At 35.3% G+C, this 21,703-nt stretch overlaps 1 long non-coding RNA gene across 1 annotated transcript; it reads left to right on the top strand.

Annotated features, from left to right (window-relative positions):
• The first annotated feature begins 4,633 nt into the window (after positions 1 to 4,633).
• On the top strand, positions 4,634 to 17,603 carry LOC143402352 (uncharacterized). Its single transcript, XR_013091713.2, has 3 exons — positions 4,634 to 4,722; positions 15,343 to 15,452; positions 16,176 to 17,603. It is a non-coding gene; the product is annotated as an uncharacterized LOC143402352 (long non-coding RNA).
• Positions 17,604 to 21,703: the final 4,100 nt, after the last annotated feature.

Here is a 21,703-nt window from a genome sequence, read left to right as displayed (position 1 = left end):
ATCCCTTCCTTAGAAACTCTGAAGTGCTTTGGTTTTGGTGATGAGTTAATTATTTTTGGCTCTTTGGATCCTTTCCTATTGATCATTTTTATCTCTTTTATAGACTCCCTTTTCTCCAAGATTTCCAAATACTGACCATTCTCAAGTGTTTGTCCTGTGTTATTCTCATTCTTCTTACCCTCCCGGATGTCTCAATTAGACAACTCTTGCTGTGAGGTGATCTGAATGCAACTCTCAAGTTCCTTTTAGTAGATTATGGTAGATACAGAAGAAGTTTGGGGAGCATTGGCAGTTAGGTAAATTCCATTACAACCAATAAGTAATATGGAAAGCAAGTATCATGAAATTCTGCTACACATCTAAAGTATTTATTGTCTAAATATTTATTATAGTGTGATCACAAAATAAGCAATATGTGTAACCTGTCCTGTAGCCCTGAGGAAATTCCAGAGGTGCTGGTTCTGTCATCACTTTCCTCAGCATCTGGCAGTCAGAATCCTCCCAAGTTCATGGCTGGTACTTGTCTGTGGCATTATCCCTGAGAGTACTAGACACTGACCTTGCTAGTTTTCTACTCTTTTTTTTTTTTTTAATGTACTCAGAGGGATAGAAGGGAGAATTTCTAACACTAATAATAGCTTTATTTTCGCTGAAAGCACATTTCATGGAAACAGTTAAAAGTCACTCATCTCGTTAATAAAAATGCATTTCAGACATTTACTATGTAAATTAGCAAAGCATCAGTTTCAATGGAGATACAGATGACAAAAGTGCTGTACTGATGGGAGCCACCTGTGGAATACAGGGGTTTGAGCAGACAGTCAGCTATTCCTCCTAGACTGTGCATACTTTGATTAGATACATATAGCACCTGGCTAAAATTGTAATCTAAGTATTCTCCATAAAATATCACACTGTATATGTGGAAGTGTTTTAAAGTCAACTATAGATATAATAGTAATTCCAATTTCAAATCATTATCTTCATCTCAGAAACTTTTAGTCCAATTCCAGACTCATATGCAAATGATTCCCCCCAAAACTCAACCTGCTAAAACTGAATTTCTATTTTCTTCCTTCAAACCCCAGTTTTACTCTTTGATATTTCTTATTCTGTTTTTTTAATGTTTGGCCAGTTATCCATTTTCCTAGCATCCTATACACATAGGATCAATCAGCAAATCCTCTCAGTGTTGGTGTCAAAACACTTCAATTCCTAACTTTATCATTTACGAACTATATGACATTGTGCGTGTTTCTTAACCTCTCTAAACCTCAATTCCCTTATCTGTAAAACAGGAATAATGACACCTGCTTCACGGGCCTAGTTGAGGATGAAATGAGAGAAAGTGCCTGCATAAGGCTTGGCAGGTAATAAAGACTGCATAAATATTAATTTCCCTCCCCCCACTCCTTCTCCAAACCATTGGCAGTCTTCATTGACTGTGCCTTTGCTTTTAAAATAAATCCTAATTCATTCACTCAGCAAATATTCATTTGGACCCTTATGTGCTCAAAACACACTTATGAAACGTGCTGGACACACAATTGTGACAAGGTAGACCTTGTCCATGCTCTAATGGAAACACATTTTAGTGTAGAAAACTGATATAAAAACATTAACAAACAAATAATTATTATATCATAAATATGATAAGGATTATGAAGAGAATATACTGGAAGCTGAAACCAAGAAGAGGCGGTGACGATGAGGCCAAACTCTACGACAGGACCATTTGAACTGTCATCTGTGCACTGGGGCTCTCTGTATATTGTTTATTTCCTTTCTGCAACAAGAAGCGTTCAGATGAGAGTAGGTGTTTAGAAACTTTTATAGCAATTTGACATGGCTCAACAGTCCCATGGTGTTAGAGAACTAGTTAAACAGAATACATACCATCACATCACCTCACTAGAGCTGTTGGCTGGGTACAAATTTTGTGCTCACAGAACCACTTTATGATTTGTGATATTTTAAGGTTGGTTTGTCAATTAGAAGCCAAATGAGTATAAAATCTAGAATCTCTTTCTTTCACTGAAAGATAATTTCACTGTAATTTTGCAGGAAAAAGAATTGGAACTGGTTACCAATAAAGGAATAAATATAGATTTTAAAATTACAGTGGCCCTTGTTTCATTTTGGATCAGTTAAAAATGAACACTTCTGCACATGCCGAGTGGCTCTTTCCATTTCCATCAATACACATCCAAGGTGTTATCTTTACTATGAAATGTAATTAAAACAAAATATAGAAGGAGTTTAAAAATATATTATTCCCTGAAAGTAGAGTTGCCATCAATTCAACTTAGATTAAATAATTTAATAAGTGAAAAGCTAGCTCATTTGTCATGTTAAAAACCAAGTATCAGGGCTGGAATTGTGGCTCAGTGGTAGAGTGCTTGCCTGGCATGTGTGAGTCCTTGGTTTTGATACTCAGCACTACATATAATTAATTAATTAATTAAAAGATCCATTGACAACTAAAAAAAAAATTTAAAAACCCCAAGTATCAATACACTTTATTTTTTTTTAAATGTGGGAATAGGCTTTTGTTGTTGGGAGTGACTATTTTACTAATAATTTTAGTTTAGTCATAATGGTGAGTCAAAAAAAAAGTTATGAGTGTAGTAGCAATTGCCTACATGCACATTACTAATGAACAACATTTACAGATTTTTTTTTTGTTTTTTACCCAAATTAGATTTGTTCTTATTATATTTACTAAAATGTAACCTTATGTTTGAATTTCATAATAAAAAAAATAGGACTTTATTTTAAGAGTGGTTATTTTTTATTTCATTTTTCTACTAATTTATTTTTATTGCATTTTATAAAACTATTAGTTCATGATGGATTGGGAAAAAGCAAATCTAGTCCTTGCCACTTGAGAAGCATTTCTGTAGATGGGTGGTCACAGACAGTTCTCCAGGGTAGGGACAATAAAAGTATGAGAATTATAGCCTCCTATTTCCCAAGTGTCTCCAAAAGTCATGCCTTTCTGTACTTGTCCTCATAATCACCACCTTGCTTCAAAGCCTAATCACTTATAACATGGACATTAGCAAAAACATGTGATGCCAGAGAAATTCTTCCTGCTGGTTGTCTCTTCTTCCTTGCATCTTTTCATTCTCTTTTAACTCCCCATTAAAAAAAAAAAAAAAAAAAAAAAAAAAAAAAAAAAAAAAAAAACCTGACATAAGCCCTTCTGGAATGGTTACTGTTTGTAACAGCTTCAGGGTAATTTCTTATATGCTGGCCTTCATTTACTGAGTTTTTACATGTGTGTATTTTTTTTAATATGCACACATGCTTACTTGTGCATATTTGTGTTTCCATAAATATGTAGAGAATGACAGAGGGAGGGGGGAAATGTATGAGGTTGCATAGTTCATATTCCTAAACTCAATCAAGAGTTTTGTAGAGGTATGGGTTACATCTTATACTTTGTATCCAACAGGCCTGGTTAGTGCATTATTCTTCACAAAGGAGGTGTTCAATAATTGTTGTTGAGTGGTAAGTATCACAATACAGTCCCCTTCTGGTGATCCTTTTTCTGTTTCACTCCTCACACAACAGTCAGGACAAATTTATTAAAGCCCATTATTTTTGTTGGGAAAAGTAGCTTTGGGAGCTTCAGTTATTGACTCAGCTAACCACAGGATGTCTGTACACAGAGCAGTGTGGTCTGGTGGTAAGCTTGCCTGGTCATGTATACCCTGCGACCCTCTGCATCTTCCAGTTACCCTATGTGACCTTCCACCAGTTCGTTACTGACTTAAAAGAAATGCAATAGAAATTACATCTCTGAAATACTCCTTGTATTTAACCATTACAGTTTCCTTAAGATAAATCCCCAAATTAAAAATGTAACTAACAGAAAAAATATCCACCCGATGTTTGTAGTGTGAATCTTGCCACTGTACTCAAGACCAGGTGAACGGTCTTTTTCAAAACTGAAGTTCATAGTTTTTGTGGTACTAAAACCATTTCAGAAAAAGGCCATCTAAATGCACATTTACTACTTTACTGAGATTTACAAAGGCAATTTTTTTTTTGTCCCCTAGAAAGTATCTTATGTTTAAAAAGTAATTCTAGAGGTTCTTTCTAACAGAGTGAAATAACTACCTCCCAAAATAAAAGAACAGTTCATAAATTGAGAAATAATGAAGATCCAAGCTTCAATGATATACTGTTTCAAGAGGTGATTTTTAAAGTCATTTGAAAACAGCCTGATACTTTCTGGTGGTACGAGGTTATCAAAGAGACTTATAGGAGTTGCACATAGAGTTGGTTCACGGTTTATTAAATTTCAGGAACAACTTCTTCCAGGACTGATTTTCAATATTGTTCTCATTCCTGACATCACTCTTGCATATGCGGAGTTTGTGAGTGAAAAGCAGTTTGCAAGAAGAAAACTTTCAGCAAGAGTTGTGGAGGAAAGAGATAGGCATTGGATTGCAAATGCTTTTCAGCCAACCAAACCCAAACCAGGTTCCCTTAGTGTTTCAAACTTGTATATTTTGAGAAAATTTAATCCACATGTGTCTTACTCACTTAAAATGGAATCATGGAATTTTTAAAAACAGCTGTTCAATGTCCAAAAACTCATTTCAATATTGTAGCTTTCTTCAGTCAAAACCAGAGCTGCATTTCTCCATCAGAAATTGATTTGAGGATCAAAGCCTGAAGTTCAATTTGAAACTCTAAACTGATTCTTCTAAGGTGAGTGTTTAAAATCCATCAGGAGTTGTCCCTCCTAGAGAACTCATGACTTAGGGAAGGTTTCACTCACTTAAATCAGTTCCATAATTGGGTTTGAGATGAATTTTGTGTATGTGTATACACACACACACACACACAGACATACATTCACACATAAATGAAAGAGAGAAATTTATTACAAAGAATTGGATTATATCATTATGGAGGTTGAGAAATCCAAGGTCTGTACAGCAAACTGAAGCTCCAGAAGAGCTGATGGAGTTCCAGTCCAAGTCCAAGAGATGTAGAACTTGAAAGCCAATGTTGTCAATTCCATACGCAAGGCTGAGAGGTTTGAGACCCAAGGTGGGGACACCAATGTTATAGATCAGCCAGTCAGGCAGGCAGGATTCCCTCTTGCTCAGTCTTTGTTGCTCTATTCAGTTCTTTGGTTGATTAGATAAGGCCTACACATATTAGGGAGGGCAATCTACTCAGTCTGTGGATTCAAATGTCAATCTCATTCCCAAACACCCTCACAGACACCAAGAATAATGTCTGGCCCAATGTTGGGATATCCCATGGCTCAGTCAAGTGGACAAATCAAATTAACTATCAAACTATATGTCCTGGCACAGAATTAGCCATTGGCAATGCCATGCTAACAGTGTAGGCCCTATTCGGAAAAGCTCATTGTCTAGGAAAGGGAGGCAGGGATGTAAGCAAAGCTTTTAGTTCAAAATGCAAAAAGTGAGGTGAGGGTGATTAAGGAGGGTCAGCTTCCTCCTGGAAAAAAATTAAAAACTAAAATTTGTTTCTTTTCTTTTTGTTACAGTGCTGCTCAGTGGGTCAAATAAATTAATAGTAATAATTTTGCTTTATTAAGTCCCTACTCTGTGCTTGGCAGAATTCCTGGCAATTCATCTGAATCCTAACAACTTACCGGGGAATTGTTATCGTCATTTTGTAGCTAAACAAGATAAAATCAGAAGGGTCATTTGGCTGATTCAAGTTCATGCTCTTCTCACTATTCCACATAATCATTCCAGAGCATTTACCACAAGATTTGTAGGTTTACCTTTATTTCATGACATTAAATATCATTGTAATTCCATTTTTCCGTTTCAATTGAATTTGAAAGATACTCTTTCAAAAAAAGGTGTTCTGAAAGTATAAGTGACAATCTCATAAAGTACCATCTCTGTTGGGGAAGAAAGTACCACTCTACTATTATCATAGGTATCAATGTAGATTTCTTAAAGCTAAAATTGATGGTATTATAAGGAATGTTTAATGGCAGCACCAAGATTGCCCACTAGAAAGTGTGTGTATAAATATAGACCATAGGTTGGAAAACTCTCTTTAAAAAATGGAAGAAACAAGAACTGAAGGGAATTTCAAAAATGAGTCAAGTAATATTGAAAATGAATGGTGATATCCTATGTGGACGGTAGCTCACAAAAAATCTGATTGCACTTTTATCTTTTTCCACTTTGAGCTCTTGAGGTCACTGCTACCTACTACTCAGTTTTTCTCCCTCTTCATCACTCAATCCCTACTCATATTCCCCTCCGCTACATAAGGGGAGAAATCTCTCTAGCATCCAGAATAGTAGATGTAACTAACACTTGAAATTTGTTTTTTAAAACAAACAACACAAAAATACCCTTTGTCAGATCCTTTCAAACAAAATGTATTCTTACATTCACCCATTTATGTATACACAAGAATATAAACTGTACAGATATAGAAGTTTACATTGCAATAGGAGAAAAAAGATGATCAATATTTACAGGAAAATGAGTAAGTGATACAGGAAAATATAAACTAACAAGAAACCAGAAATAGGAAGAAAGAAAAAGTGTGGTGATAAGGGTAGGTGCATGGAATCTGGGTTGGTGTCAGAAGCACCTTGTCATTTGCAGCCACTTTCTGCTTGTGGAAGGATTTCCAAGTAATGGTAGTAATGTCTAACTCATCTACCATCCATACAATTTGCTAGTACTTTCCTTTCTTTTAAACTCTCAGCATGTGAGATAGTGACATTAAAGTCTTATAATCTGGCAAGTCACAGGATGTGGCTTGGAATTTTCCATGGCAGACAGGAAATCATGCACTGGAATCTCAGCATTCTCCCTTGTTCCTTAATGAGGTAGCTATGTTTCATTAGACTCATTAGTTATTGCTGGGGAGAGAATGTAATAGTAGCTACCTCATGGGGTTTTGAGAGGAGTGGAGTATCTTAATAATAACAGGCACATAGAAAATAGTCCACAAGGGCAACTGGGAAAAATTATTACTTGTAAGGTGACCAATACCAGCATATGAAAGAACACTATGAAAATGACTCAGCAGACCTCAACTTTATTATTTTTTTTTCCCTTGAAGGGGGTGGGGTGGGGTGGGGAGCAGCCCAGGAAGAACAAGGGACAAGGGACAAGTGCTTCCTTGCTAGGAAGTAATTTATGACAGTCACAAACACTGTGTCTGCTTTGGTTTGTGAAGAAAAATCTTTCTTTTTTTCTTCTTTTTTAAAATAGCCCTTAAATGCTAACAATGTTCTTTTCTTATCCCACATATCAATGGGAAATTCATGCTTAGAAAAATTGACTCCTTTGTGGTAGTAAGAGTCAAACTTTTGACTTCAGTATATAAGTGCTTAGAGGATGATCTTAAATTTATTGAAGTCAGGAATAAGAAGAAATTAAGAAATTTATTAACTATAAATAATCTATATTCAGATTCAACATGCCTTCACATCATTTATTTATATCTATCTATTTAAATATATAGATCTATATATTTGTTGTATATATATATATATTATTTTTGAATATATATAATATTATTATCACTGCTATTCTGGAATATATTCCTATGTGCTTGTCACTTCTTTTTATGAGAAAGCTTGGTAACATCTCTGAACATTAGTTTCTTGTCTAAAACTTGCAAGTAATAATACCTCTTACAGTTATTGGGGTTATTTATGAAATAATAATTGTGAAAATATTAAGCATACATATTTGCATGCTCATATGTGTTGGAATATGAGAATAATAACCTAACATCTTGTTAGCTTACCTTCCTTCTCAGTAGATTATCAAGAATTTAATTCCAAGGAAACTTTTAGTATTTTATATCTGTGATGATCAAAATCAAATAACTGAATGTCTTTGATAACTTTCTTTCAAGTACCTTTCTTTACTTCTTTGGGTGACATCATATATCCTGCTCTTAATTTAGGGATCCTTACAACTTAAAATAGACAAAGAATTTTGAGGAGACAGTATGAGTAGAGACAAATTAACACAAAAAAAGAAAATAAGGATATTTTATTTATGAAGAAAATTTAAGACTGAATATGATCATTTTAAACTGTGACGAATAGGAATAAGATGAGTGTTTGTTGGCAAGAAATACCTTGGACAGTATAGAAAGGAGAGAGAAGTATTTCTTTTCTGTCAGGTAAATGCCAACATTCTTGCAAGAGTCTTCTGATGACAAGAATCTCAGCTGGGTTGAAACGAGGCATTATCCTACCTTGAAAATGACTTTATCTTCTGATATCCCTCATTTCCTTGACTTTTGCAATGGGATTCTGAGTTCATCTGTCATGTAGAGAAGTTTGGGAGAAAGGGAAGAAAAATTCATTTAAAAACACAAGCTATTGGGAACCTTGGGTCAATCTCTTTTTTAAAAAATATTTATTTATTTTCTTAGTTTTCGGCGGACACAACATCTTTGTATGTGGTGCTGAGGATCGAACCCGGGCCGCACGCATGCCAGGTGAGCGCGCTACCGCTTGAGCCACATCCCCAGCCCTTGGGTCAATCTCTTAATAGGTTAAAAAAAAAAAAAAAAAAAAAAAAAAAAAAACATTAAAACTACCTATTTCTTCCATTGATATAACTTGAAAAAATGCAAACTAGTAAGTTGATTCTGATCGCTGGTAAGCATGGGTGCACCAACAACATAGAAATGTCCTGCTACCAGGGTATAATTCTAGGTGATTTTTATTAAAGGCATTAATAAATCCAATAAATCTATAAAAACCTGCCTATTCAAGTTGTCTAATGTGTGAGGGGACTGAGGAAATAAGTTACCATTCCCTGTAAAATTATAAGAACTTATAGTCATCCAGAGAGACTGCCAGTTGGGAATCTGGTTCAGATCAAAAGAAATCTGGCAGAAATAACTGCTGGGAAAGGGGCTGTTGAAGTTCTTTTTCTAATTCATGTTTGAGAGGGCAAATAACAAGCACCTCTTTCAAATCAAAGGAGAGAAGCAGAGTCCAGGATGTTTAACATTCATTAGGCACCAGATACTGAGCAGATCATGCAAGAGATTCGTATTTATTCATGTGAACAAAGCAGGTAATGTCTTAAACATGCTACATAATTTGAAACATGTTGAAGCAAGCTTGATTTAGTAAATGCTAACAAAAAGGACTATTTTCAAATAGGGATGGGTGGAGGAAAGAGATAGATTTTTCTTTGTGCTCCTGTGTTTCTCTAGGATCACAGAAGTTATCTTTATACATATACACACACATTCACATATTTATTTATTTATTTATTTATTTTTTAGTTTTAGTTGGACACAATATCTTTATTTTATTTATTTTTTTAATGTGGTGCTAAGGATCGAATCCAGGGCCTCGCAAGTGCTAGGTGAGCAGTTTACTGCTGAGCCACAATCCCAGCCCAGAAGTTATCTTTTAAAGGGACACAAATTAACTTTTTCCATGATGTCTTAAACTAAGGAAATAACTTTCAAAGAGTCTCAAAGCAAAGGATCATATTAATTAAGATAAAGTTGATTCTACTGCTGTTGCATCCATCTGTGTAATACAACTTACATAATGAACCTCAGAAACACTGCTCCATGGGAGAGGTCCTTGTCAAGAAACCTGCTTATATATTTGCTTTTCAAGTAGATAAATCATTTATTCCAGGATGAAAAAAATATCTTGAATATTTCTTTTTATACTGTCATATTTCTCAGCAGTTTGAAAAGACTACTTTATTTTTGCAAATATGACATTAGTTTTCTAAATACCTGTGCAACTAATGTTTTTCTTTGCTCTCACTCTTAAAATTATTTTCAGGATTAAATAATTGTTCTGTTTGATTCTTCAGGAGATAAAAGTTTCAAGATTACTGTAATTTTCAGATGTTACAACTTTAAGAGCTTTGATAATTTTCTCCTACAGCCTTCTGAAAACTTTGGAGATAAAATTTCTAAAACTGTACCACTAGTGATTTCTGTTGAAGGAGGTTAAAATGCTGTTACTTCTGATTAGGAGCAAAACAGGTCAATACCTTTGGGGCAGATGTGCTTCACAGGCAGTGCTGACCTCACCTGCCTGCCAGTTCCAGCACCCTTTATGGAAAGAGTGGCTAATGCTATTTGAACCTCAGGCATAGATGGCTACCCAGTCATGCTGGTCCAGTAAGCAAGAAGCTAAATCCTACATGGTGACTGTCTGACCCGGTCAACCCTCAGGCCTCACCCCAAGATCTGATGAATCAAAACCTGAGTCAGCAAGCTATGCTTGAGCAAGTCTTCCAGGTGTGTCTGCTGCATACTACAGTTTGAGAACCACTGATCTGGACTGAAGCACAGAGGAGAAGCATTTAATTTCCCCTTGGGCATTCAGGAAGGCTTCAAGAAAAAGAGTCATTAATTTGTATAGAAATTTGTTAGAAGGGGAGCAGTGGGTGGGAGGGAGATTGGAATGAATGTGCTGCGAAGTGCCAACAGTTTAAGAAAAACAAAATATGGAGGACATTTGTTTTCTAAAAGATGTAGTTCTGGAAATGGAATATAAAGTGTGAAGGCAAAATAATGAGAAAGATGGAAAATTGGAAACAAAGTCCTTACTGACCTTGTGTGCGATGTGGTCTTAGCCTCTTTGATGAGCCACTTAGAGTAACATGGAGTGGGTGGTTTAAAGAGACACCAACGAGGAGATTGTTGAAAAGATCAAGGTAAGGCTGTCAGAGATGGGATGTGTTCAGCAGTCCCTTATGAGGTATAATGAGCTGTGGTTGATGCTTGATTGAAAGAAGCAGAAGAAAACTAATAGGAGGACTACAAGCTTTCCAGGATGGATGAGAGGCAGTGCTGTCACAGGAGACTTGCAAAGCAGGAGGAGAACGTGTGTATGGGCACATGCACACTTGCAGGTATGCTGGGTCTGAGATTTAGGTGGTCCTTGACAAGGGTGATGCTCAACAGCTGGTTAAATATTTCCATCTAAAGTCCTGAAGACAGAAGAGGCAGGAGGCTAGGCAGTGTGTAGGATAATTAGAAAGGACAAAATTCTTTTTACGAGTACAATATGAAGCTGTAGGAGTTTTCTTAATAATTTTTACCTCATAAATTCTCTTAATGATCCAACGAAACTATTGAGACTTTTCCCAGAGAAATGCATTTACAGGTCAAGCTATTCCTACAATCTCTATGTTATGGACTTCCGGAAGCTCCTCCTCCCTCACCTAAGGATCTGGGTAAGAGACATGTGATAGGAAGTTCCAGTGGCCATTTGGTACCAGAAATTTAAAAATGGTGATTAAAATAGTACTAGCTCATAGGTTGTGTAGTAAATGCTTAATACATGTTAGATAACAATGGTAACAAAATGTGTTTACTATTTCAGTTTTCCAAAATGCAAACTAAACCTTCTTATTTTAACCTCTTTCTGCTTAGCTTCACTCTTCCTTGATTCTTTTCACAACATAAACCTTGGTTTCATTAGAAAAAACAAAACCAAGGTAAAGCGGACATAGGCCCTTCTGTCCATACAAGTCAAGCTGCTTTGCCTTGTGCCCTTTAAATAGCTTTGTTTCTTTTCTTTTCTTTTCTTTCTTTCTTTCTTTCTTTCTTTCTTTCTTTCTTTCTTTCTCTCTTTCTCTCTTTCTCTCTTTCTTTCTTTATGTTACTTTAATGTATTTACTTTTTGGTCATTCTTTGAGTCATTTTACAAATATATATATATATATATATATATATATATATATATATATATATATATGACAGTGGAATGCATTACATTCTTATGATGCAGATAGAGCACAGTTTTTCATATCTCTGGTTGTATACAAAGTATATTCATTCCAATTTGTGTCTTTATACATGTACTTTGGATAATAATGTTCATCACATTCCACCATCATTTCTAACCCCATGCCTTCTCCCATCCCCTCCTACCCCTCTTCCCTATCTAAAGTTTGTCTATTCCTCCCATGCTCCCCCTCCCTACCCCACTATGAGTCAGCCTCCTTATATCAGAGAAAACATTGGATGTTTATAGAAGCAAAATTCACAATAGCTAAACTGTGGGACCAACCTAGATGCTCTTCAATAGATGAATGAATAAAAAAATTGGCATATATACACAATGGAATATTACTCATCAATAAATGAGAATAAAATCATGGAATTTGCAGGTAAATGGATGGAATTAGAGAAGATAATGCTAAGTGAAGGTAGCCAATCCCAAAAAACAAAATGGCTTTGTTTCTTAGGATTTAAATAGAGGACTAGCACCATCAGGTGTAGCAAATACTGGGGCAAGGCCATGGACAATTGGAGCTTCATGAAACCATGTTTTTTGAATCTAGACTTTGTAATTTACGAATCATACAACCTGAACTTTTTATTGTCTTGACTTCTGAGACCCAGTTTCCTCACCTATACAAAGGGTTAATGATTCCTATTTTTAAGAATAGCAAATTTGGAATAAAAAAATTTTAGATTCTGTAGAAACATTAAGCAGGGTGTCCTAAAAAACAGCAGGCTTTCTCCTGGATCTTAATCAAAGCCAGGACTTGAGGGAAGAGTCCATGAGGATTGATAAAATAGTTTTATGTTGCTGAACCATCCCACAACATTTAACAAGATGAAAAAATAAAATATTTGCCAGACCTCTTCTCAGAGAACATATTTGTCTGAGATTGGAAGGAAACACTTTGATAAAATGTGAGGTGAGATGCCTCCTTCCCCTGAGCAGTATTTTGAGTAAAAACAGATGGTCATTAAGCTGCCTCCCATTGAGGGTGGGTCCAATTTAGAAGGGGAGCTTTAATTTGTTAAGTGGGCTGCATAGAATTGAGCCCAGGCCTCATGGCTCGCTTTAACTCCCCACCCTGCCCCAAGTGGCATGTAGCTTCTCCTGTGAATGAATGTTAAATAAATATTTTTAAAATATTGAATTGATATTATGCAAATTAGATGACCCCTGGCATTCCTGAGTGTTTATTCCCATAATGTTGGTGTGGCTAAAATATTGGCATGAAGTTAGTCGTGGAAGTTCATTTGGGGCAGAGAGTATGGCTCTCATCAGATGTGACCTTGTAAGTTTTTCCCCAAATGATGCAATTGGTCATACTTTGCTGAAGCAATATTCTAGAACTAAGCCTTGCTTGGATTATATTTCGGATCTAGAAAGAATTGATAACAGGTTCCTATGAAAATTTAGGGGACTGAAGAAATCTCTGAGGTCCAATACAGGTGGGAGCATTCAGGTATTGTTAAAGCAGCTTCTATTTTGTATGCTGCTTGGTGTAATACTTTATTGTGAGAGAAGAGTACAGAGTTTAAAATGTTGGAACACCAATTTGAGAAATTTGTGAAGTTTACACAAATTTGTGCATAAAATAAAGCCATAATGTCATTTCCCCAATTTACTTCATTGATTTCTCATATTTGCATTTCAGTTTTAGAATACTTTTAACAGTTATAATATTTTCTCCAGAAATAGTTTCTCCTCAGCATCCTACACCCTACATGCCATACCTATGATAGTTTTTTTTTTCAATAAGTAAATAACAGAAACTCTGACTCTGCTTTATAGATTTTGTGGCTAATGCATGAAATTAGGCTGGATTGTCTTTCAGTTTTTAAATCTAATTTCTGATGATTTGTTAGCATTTCCCCATAGTTTATTCTTCCTATTAAAGGAAGAACACAAACATTTTACCAGTTACTGTCATGCCTAATCTGATCTACACATTTGTCTGTGATGGAATGGACTATTTCTGCGAGGGAGATGACACTGAGCATGAAATGCACACATGATAGAGGAACTTACACATCTGGAAGGACCAATGGGTGTTGAGAAGATATTGCTGGATTATTTTTTTAAAAAATGAAGATGGATATGTTTAATTTGGGGAAGGGAGCACAGAGAAGTTTCAGAACAGGAGATTTGTTGGACTTACTATAGATTTACCGCAAAAGGTGACAAACTGCCTACTGTAAAATGGAACTTAAATCATTGGTGATCAGAACATCATCTCAGGAAAAGTCTGCTCTGAAATGTGCACTGATATGTCCTCCTACAAATCACTGTGAAGATAAGGACTTGAAGGAATACAAGACTAATGACAACACATTGCTTGTAAATTCACCATACTCTTCTCCTTCAGAGTCCCTTGAATCAACTTTAGAACTCTTTTTGGATCAGTGCCGATGAAAAGATGCACTATGGGCCACGTGTCCTCCTCTTAGTTAGGGAACACATGTCATCCAGGGAAATAAAGGTGAGTCTTGGAATTCTTCTTGATGGTTATTGGTTATGGATCTCCTTTCTTCTATCAAAATTAGTCTGTGATAAAAAGCAAAGTCATTCTATAGTATAGATTAAATGTCCTAAATTGCCCTCCTTTTACTTTTCATCCAAGTTATAGGAGGGACTGAGTGAAAAAGTAAGAACTTTCTTGGATTTCCCAGTGTGGCTGCATTTTGGGGCATGGTGGTAAAAGACCATAGGGAAAGGAAGCATCTACCGTAACACAGTAAGGAAATGAGATACATACGGGAAATCACAAGGGACAATGAGAAAATGGAAAAGTCTCATTGTTTTTAACAAATTTAAATAAGAAGTGGCGAAAGTTTCTCTGAAACACCATATACACAGACACATACACACAATCCAGTGGTTTCCATTAAAACTAGAAGTTAGAACCATAGCTAATACACAATGTAAGCACATGAAATCAGAAAGGCTAGCAGATTCCATAGTCATCAACCACCCTCCTGCTTTGGATCACAGAACAGAGGGTATGGTTTAAACATGTGAAAAAAATGTTGGGATTACATAATGCAGCTTTAAATTGTGGTTCATTTTAAACAGAACCCTGTTAGCAAAATTGTCTCTGTGTGTGTGTGTGTGTGTGTGTGTGTGTGTGTGTGTTTATGCGCCCATGCAAACACATGCCCACCCAGGGGCACGTGGTTTGAGGAAGTATGATTTATGTAATATGGGAAAATCATTTTGGATAAATTCCCCCCATCAAGGAAATGCTGTGATTGTGGCAGATGCATGCTTAAAGTATTGAATTACTGCTGTATGATCAATACCACTTTACTCTTATATACCAGCATAGTAAATAATAACAGGAAACCACTAAAATAAGGCTCTAACTTTATTCTTAAATCTCTGTTGGTTACCCAAGAGGGATTTTGTGGGAAGAATTGTTCTAGAACACACCTTCTCTGTGATCATAGCATTAGTAAAAGCTGCTTAAATAAGTGCTGTCTTTTGTTCTATGAGGAAATGTTCCACTTCACAGAGAGGGATAGTGTCAAGAAAGTGTGCCGGAAAAACCTGGCTCTTCTCTCTTTTTCTTCTTTCAGTTGGGAAACTCACCAGTGCAATGTGTATTCTAAGGAGTGTCCTAGTGAAAGGAGAAACAGAGCTCCAAAATGACCAAAGTAGGGCAGATAGAATTGGAGGCCACTGATGTGTAAGTTTCAGAATACAGCAGACATGAGGTGGTGAGAACGTTTCTTTTTATCTTTTTAAAACTACTGCATATACAAAATAAAACTAAATCTTTCCTCTGTTCTTTGGTTTCAATGACCATAAAACAAAAGGACGTTTACCAGATTTACCTTGGTTTCTATAACCAATGCATTGTTTTCCAAAATTTAGACTGTTCTGAAATATAAACTCTTTAGTTTTTCTGTAGTTTTTAATACCATATATGTCTGCAGGAAATCTGTCATACTAGGCCAGCTTAATAAAATGAATTTCTTTAATAAACACTCATTTCAAAAATGCTACAAGTAAAGATATTAAAAATGCTATTTTCTAATGTACAATTGTCATTTTTTTCATATATGTGTATGAGTGTATGTGTGTGTACATATACACACACACACCTGTAGATTTCTAGATATTCAGTTTGTAGTATTTAGTTAAGGAATATACTATATTTTGAAAGCTCCTTGTATTTCTATCCTTTTAATTCAGGATGTATTTTTCATAGATAAAATTTTATAACACCAGTTTGACTGTTGAATATTAATTAGTATATCAAATCTTATTTAGACCAATGTGTGCCCATGAAAGGAATATTAATACTGCTGTTTGATCTACATTGTTTCATAAAATATGCATTTCTCATTCTAACTAGATGCATGTAGTGATGCATCTTGTTTTTTCTTTCTCCTGTTTCTATCAACAGTTCAAGATATGGGTCAATACCAAAGATGAAGAAATTTCAGTGTGTCTGGGTAACATCTTCCTACTTGCATAACAACAACAACAAAAAAGTTGCTAAACAGTATCTACTTATTTATTCTAAATTGGAATGGATTGGCATTTGGAAGCAGACTATACCACAATATTGGAAATTTTAAATTGGTAGGCATCCCAGTCTCAATCTCTTACCATCTATCCACCATCCATTCACCTGGTTCATTTTTGAAGTTTATCTTGGTTTTGCTTATATTGTGAGGTATTCAAAGAAGTGTTAATTGTACAACATCTGAAGGAACTTCATCTGTCAGAGTAATTTCACCTTTTTTTCTGACTATTAAATTTCTGGTGGCAGGAAGGTTTAGTTTGGCAACCACTTGCATTTGAAAAGTTTTAAATGGAGGAAATACATAGAAAACTACCAAACAAAGAACCATACTGAAATTGAAAAAATTCTAATTCAAAAAGTATTCTTTCCAGCCCCCAGGATGAAGACAAATTGCAGTTAGGCAATGTAATGGAATAATTGCAAACATATTTTCTCCAAAGCCCTAAAAGGCTCAATGATTTTTCCACAAAATGTTTTATCATAAGCAGAAGCTTTCAAATAAATGTGTGGCATATGTGTCTTTATCTGATCACTGCTTAACAAAGATTTACAGATTGGCTGAAAGTCTTAATGGATTTACTTCCATATTTTCAAAAGTGACTTTTTCCTTAATTTTTTTTTTTTTTTTTTTGCTTGGGACATTGTTTAAAAGAACTAGTATTCCACAAGCTTAGTAGAACAGAGAAGTGGATATTTTAAATTCAGAAATTGACTTTCATATTTTAAAGATTCTTGTGCTGGGCACTAATCCTGTGTCCTTAAAATTCTGGCTTGATATTTTTATAATATAGCACATCCTTGTTTTCCTGCCACCTCTCTGACATTTCTCTCTCTCTCTCTCTCTCTCTCTCTCTCTCTCTCTCTCTCTCTTTCTCTCTTTTATTCTCATCCCTTTCTAATTTCAATTTTTCAGTATTCCCCTGAGGTTTCTGTGTTCTCATTGTTTTCAATCTCTTTTTCTTCACTCCAACAGCTTTGATTGTCACCTTCATTAGGATGATTTCCAAGCCAGAAATTTTTCATCAAACTCTTATACAAGCACCATAGACCTGATATATCCTAAAAAAAAAAAAAAAAAAAAAATCACATTTCTTTCAAAAACATCCTGACTCTGTGATTTTTCCAGATTCTGTGAATAACAGGACTATCTCCTTAGTCATTTTGTCTCCTCAAACAGTTCAGATGTCCCTTTATTGTCTCCTAATTCCAGGTCAATCACTGCTTTGGCATATACATCTTCTCTTCTCTTTTTTCTTTCCCACCCTGATTCCAGGAAGTCATGATTTTCCCCTTGGAAAAAATTCTTAAATACTTACCTTTTGGGGGAGGGGGTGGGGGACGGGGCTGTACAAAGTACAATATCTTCATCATTGTGGTGTACCCAGATATGGGCCTCAACTACCTTCACCCTCTCAGTCATCTATGGCCAAACTATGGCCAATGATTTTTCTAGGACAGATAGTGATTTCCTAACTTTTTGCCTTTATCAGTGCTGTTTCTTTCATGAATTCCTTACCTACCATCTGTCTCAATTTGTTAAGATACCACTTAGTCTTCATGTTGCACCTCTGCATGAAGCTTTCCTTCATTTCCTAGCTGGATGCAATTCCTTCTGTTTCATTTATATCTAGCAATGTTTCTACAGGTTTCTAGTGGTATCTACTTTGCTCCACTTTGCACTTTAGTTATTTGGGGAAATGTTGACTTCAATTCAACACAGTTTAAAGTTATATGTGAAATAAAATGAAATGCACCTATTATAGTATAAGAGGCCTCGGAGGGAAGGGGCTGATTTACAGGTTTGTTTTTGATAGAGCAGGCAACAGAGGTGCAGCAGTGGTAGATGCTTTAACTACTCCTGCTTTTACTGAGCTGTGAAATGAAGGCACCAGTAGCATTTATCACATTTATGTTTAATTATCAATTTGCTCATAGTTATTTCAGATAACTTGAAAAATATTCCAAGATTTTATTCCTAAACTCTTATTGATTCTCAGAATCTAGAAGTCAAGATGATTCATTTCAATTTTTTAATTGTTCTTTCAATAAAAATGAAAATAAAGCTGATGTCATTATTTATGCCCAGGAATAATTTCTGCCTCTAAATTCAGAAAGTTATGAGTAAAAAGGATTATTCAAGGGGGTGGGGTGTCTTCCTTCATATTTTCATATTTTTCTTGCATTGGACCACTTTGCTTCATTTTCTCATCTCAATTGGAGGATAATATTGTCTACTTCATACAGAGGTTGTGAGATTTACTTGAAATAATACATGCAGAATACCTAGAACAGTGTCTGCCATAGCACAAGCACTCAATAGTATTTAACATAGTAGCCACCTCTCTTTAAAGTAGCAACACTGGGGTGGCTGCAGGGCACATATTTGGAGTCACACACAGCCTTGCCTTGCACCTTATTTCCATCTAAGTCCACCTTGATTCTGTAGATCTATGAAATAGGAGCTAAAGCAAACTGCTTGTTTCCCTCTTTTACATATCAGTCACCACATATGGATGAATATTTTGATTGAGTGTAGATAGAGGATTCAGGGCCTTTCTGGTGAATCAGATTCTGTATCAACTGCTCAGTTAAGATTATGTAAACATTTTTTTTCATGTAAGAAAGAGACTAAGTCTGACTTGTGCATCACTGTACCTCAGCCTGTTGCACACTGTATCATATATTGTAGGCACTTGAAAAATTTTTGTTGAGTAAATGAATCAGTTAATGGAGTTAAATGAGGCATTTTTTTCCACCATTAAAATATATCCTAGAGCCTGGTGTGGTGGTCTCCCAGTGACTCTGGAGGCTGAGGCAGGAGGATCCCAAGTTCAAGGCCATCCTCAGCAACCTATCTCAAAATAAAAACATAAAAAAGGCTGAAAATGTAGCTTAGTGGTAACTGCCCCTGGGTTCAATTTCTAGCACCAAAAAAAAAAAAAAAAAAAAAAAAGTCCTAGAGATGGAAATCCTTTTTTGAAACAACCTATAGTTTGGTTGTATTACAAATGTAAACTATCCCTTATTTTGTATTAGTTGATTTTTTTTGACAACAGAATTAATGTAAGAATATACTTGAGAGTATATTCTTGTTATAACAGTCATAGAAACATTCCATCTCACCTGTATGAAAATGGCCTTAGAAGATTAAATAACATTTAGCAAATGATTATTACATGCCAGATCCTGTACTAAATGTTTTAAAGAAAATAAGCATTTTTGTAAGTGTAGTGCAGTATCTTGGATTGAATTCTGGTATATAAAAAAGACATTAGTAGAAAAACTGGCAAAATCTGAATAAGATCTGAAGTTTTGTTCATTGTAATGTTGGCTTCTCAGTATTGTCAAATGTACCATGATAATAAAAGAGGGTAATATCAGGGAAAATTGGCTGAAGGGTAAATAGGAACTTTCTGGACTATCTCTGCAACTTTTCTATATAACTAGGATTATTACAAAATGAAAAGTTTCTTTAAAAATGTGTATTAGCAATAAATAGGATGAATTTAAACTCAAAAGATTCTTCTCAGCCAAAGAAACAATCAGTGAAGTGAATAGAGAGCCTACAGAATGGGAGCAGATTTTTATTACATGCACATCAGATAGAGCACCAATCTCTAGGATACATAAAGAACTCAAAAATCATCACACCAAAAAAAAAAAAAAAAAAAAAAAAACCCAAACAACCCAATCAATAAATGGGCCAAGGAACTGAACAGACACTTCTCAGAATGTGATATACAATCAATCAACAAATATATGAAAAAATGTTCAAAATCTCTAGCAATTAGAGAAATGCAAATCAAAACTACTCTAAGATTTCATCTCACTACAGTCAGAATGGCAGCTATCAAGAATATAAACAACAATAAGTGTTGGCAAGGATGTGGGTAAAAAGGCACACTCATACATTGCTGGTGGGACTGCAAATTGGTGTAACCAATATAGAAGGCAGTATGGAGATTCCTTGGAAAACTGGTAATGAAACTACCATCTGACCCAGTTATCCCACACTTTGGTTTATACCCAAAGGACTTAAAAACACCATACTAAGGTATACAGCCACATCAATGTTCATAGTAGCACAATTCACAATAGCTAAATTGTGGCTCTAACCTAGATACCCTTCAGTAGGTGAATGAATAAAGAAAATGTGGTATATATATATACAATGGAATATTACTCAGCATTAAAAGAGAATAAAATCATGGCATTTGCAGGTAAATGGATGAAGTTGGAGAATATAATGCTAAGTAAAATAAGCCAATACCAAAAAAACAAATGCTGAAATGTCTTCTTTGATATAAGGTTGCTGATTCATAATGGGGATGGGGCGGGCAGTATGGGAGAACAGATGAACTTTAGATAGGGCAAAGGGGAGGGAGGGAAAGTGGAGGCATGGAGGAAGGAAAGATGGTGGAATAAGATGGACATCATTACCTAAGTACATACATGAAAACATGAATGGTGTGACTCTATGTTCCACCAGACACAAGAAAAATTGTGCTCTATTTGTATAATTTGAATTGAATTGCATTCAGCTGTCATATATAACTACTAAGAATAAATAAAATAAAAAATAAAAATGTGTATTCATTTGCCTATCTTTTAAAAACAATACCTTAATACTTAATAATTTAAGTGATACAGTGGGTATAACTACTTGGGAGACTATTTTCTGAGCCTCTGGTTATATTGTTAATGGATTTTTTTTTCCCTGCAATTTTGTTCTCTAAGAAATGTAGGATGGACATTCAGTTTCCTGACTTCAGAATGTCGCACAATCAACAAGCTCTAAATTGGGACATTTAAATCAGTTCTCATAATAATGACTTTAATTCCTTAATCCCTGACTGAGATGTTGAATTCTGCAGTTTTTTTGGGAGTTATAAGGAAAACCATTGTCCTAGCTCCCTTTAATAGCACAAACCCCATGACCTTCTGTGCAAGTCAAATCTGCACAAAGATTGCACTTTTGTGCTGTTTCTGCCAAGCTGTTTATATAAAATACCTCAATTTGGGGAAGAATTAAAAAAACATGTAGAGAAGAAAAAGATACTAAAGTAAAAGCTCTCCAGAAAAAGGTAAATTGAAAAAAAAAATCACTAATAAACTTTAAAGACTAGGGCCAGAACTTAAGCTTAGAGGTAGCTAATATGTTCCAAATAATCTTATTGTACACAGCAGTCAAAAACCTCTTTATTCTTTAATGGGCATTTCCAGCTCCTTTCTTACACCCTTGAAAACTTTATGTCTTGCCTACACAGCTGCAGCTATGACCACAGGCCACTTCTTTTTCTCATTATATGGCCTACCTATTTGTAACAATATCCTTTATTGTTTCCTTAACCACAAACAGCACTGTGGGAGAAAGAAACTCTTGCTCCCTTATTTATTTCAATATG

This window comes from Callospermophilus lateralis, chromosome 6 (genome assembly GCF_048772815.1).
Source record: "Callospermophilus lateralis isolate mCalLat2 chromosome 6, mCalLat2.hap1, whole genome shotgun sequence".
Taxonomy (NCBI): domain Eukaryota; kingdom Metazoa; phylum Chordata; class Mammalia; order Rodentia; family Sciuridae; genus Callospermophilus; species Callospermophilus lateralis.
The sequence above is the reverse complement of the archived record's forward strand: the minus strand, read 5'-3'. Positions and strand labels throughout refer to the sequence as shown.